Source organism: Microcebus murinus, chromosome X, assembly GCF_040939455.1.
Source record: "Microcebus murinus isolate Inina chromosome X, M.murinus_Inina_mat1.0, whole genome shotgun sequence".
Classification (NCBI taxonomy): Eukaryota; Metazoa; Chordata; class Mammalia; order Primates; family Cheirogaleidae; genus Microcebus; species Microcebus murinus.
This window is the reverse complement of record NC_134136.1, coordinates 3,035,000-3,037,286: the sequence shown is the minus strand read 5'-3', so window position 1 is coordinate 3,037,286 and position 2,287 is coordinate 3,035,000.

Genomic DNA, 2,287 nt, shown 5'->3' with positions numbered 1-2,287 from the left:
CGGGTAGGTGGTCTCATTCAGAAGGAGTACAGGCCTTATACTCAGGCAGGCCTAGGGTCAAATTCTGGCATTGTAAGGATTAACAATTACAGTGATCAATGACATCCCAGCACACATGCATTAGAATGGCTAAAATGATAAACACAAGTCTATAAAATTACAAATATCAAGTACTGGGGAGGATGTAGAGCAATGGATCTCCCAAACACTGCTGGTGGGAGTGTAAACGGGTATAGCCACTTGGGAAAGCTATTTCATAATTTTTTATACAGTTAAATATACACTTAGCATGTGACTGAACAGTTCCCTTCCTAGGTATTTACCCAACAGAAATGAAAGCACAGCCCACCAAAAGACTTGAACAAGAATGATCATAGCTGCTTTGTTCATAACAGGAAATAATCTATGTTATCAATAGTGTGTGTCCTTTGAGAAGTAGATGTCAAAATTGGAACCCTGGGAGAGAAAACGAGGGGGAAGATTGGGAGAGCCATCATACCTTGATGAAGTCTGATCGTGAGTGAAGAGAGGGAAGAAGGAAGGTTGAGTGGAAGCACGAAAAGTGCAGCAAGGCTGGTGAGGGGTCCCTAAACCAAAATCAATCATCAGACAAGCCCCCTTCTCCCAGGAATGGGCCTGTCGACACCCCTATCCCATTCAGACATTGCAGGGAGCAGCCCACGGGAAGGCTGGCTTTGGTTGGAACGCAGTGAGGGATTTTAGAGCACAGAAGAAACACCCATTAACAGGAGACTGGTGCATATAATGCAATGCTACTCAGCAATAAAAAGGAACAGACTACTGATGCATGCAACAAGGTGCAACATCAAAAACATACAGAGTGAAAGAAACCAGATGCCAGAGACCACATAAAATTCTCGACTAGAAAGAACTAATATAAAGTGACAGAAAGCAGATCGCTGATTACCTGAGGCCAGGGATTGGAAGAGATTGATTATAAAGGGACACAAAGAACCTTTTAGAAATGAAGAAAATATTCAACATCGTACACAACTGTTTACAGCTGTCAAAACTCATCCGCCTGTACATTTAAAAATGAGCACTTATCGTATGTGGTGGGGGTGAGAGGGGAAACTTCCTGTCATCCCAGAAGTTTCGCTGAACAATCAACTCAAAATAAAGCAGGTTAATAAGAAAAAGGGGTTTATTTTCCATGTACACAGGGAGAATCACAGAGTGATTATCCAAAATCCCAGTGGGGTCCAGGAATGTATATACCCTCCTTTTAGAGGGCAGGGAGAGATGAGGAATATAGGTGATTCTGTTTAGGGGTAACAAATGGTTGCTGGGGAGGATGAATGGTTGGGGGGAAACAGATCGACTTGTAAATTAACCTGAGAGACAGGTATTACATTTTACCTATTTGGACCAGTTCTGGTTCCGTTCTTGATCTTCTTTCCTGCAATATATTGAGATAACAGGGAGGGGAAGGGAAGTCAATTGTTCTTTTTGGTGGGTCTGTCTGGTTTATGCAGATAGAGGGAAAGCCCCTTCCAAGGTCTGTTGATCTCTAAGGGCCTTTAATGCAAAACACTCTTTATAACAAGCAGTCATGTTTTGGGGTGAAATTTCCTGAGTTCCTTCAATGTAAATTATCCTTATAATTTATTCTAACAATGACAACAAACAATGCTTCTGCACTTCTGCACTCAATATCCAGTCCCATCTTCTTTAACCACTTCGGTACGGCGCTCACTGGCCGCGAAACCTCGCCCACAGCCGGCACTCACAGTCCGCACGGTAGCTAGTGCTGTGCTTAGACAACGGATCCGTTTTGCTCTTGTGTGATGAGGACAGCTTGAAAGCACTGAAAGCTTGTTTTACTTTACAGGCAGCTTTGCTTGTCATGTAAATATCAGAATAGGTAACATAGACATATGTTTTCATTACGTTATTTTTAAATGTTCACAATTTTATTTTGATAAATAAAAAATTAGAAAAGTCACATCACGGCTGTTGGCTAAAGTCGACGCTTGGCTGTGCGCGTTCATCTGTGGCTGTCGACTATAGTCGACGCTCATACTGAAGTGGTTAAGGATGTCACTGACCTCAAAAGGCTGCTGTGATAAGAGGAGACACTGTTTATAAAGCAACTAGTAAAGTGCCTGGCATATAGTATTTGCTCAACAAATGTGACTTCCCCTTCTTACTTGCTCCCAGTGCAATCCTGCACAGCATTCAATACTGTCTGAGGACAACAGATCATATCTGAAATCAGTATGCAACAAGTATCTCTGTGCCTTCAGCACAAGGACAGACACAAATG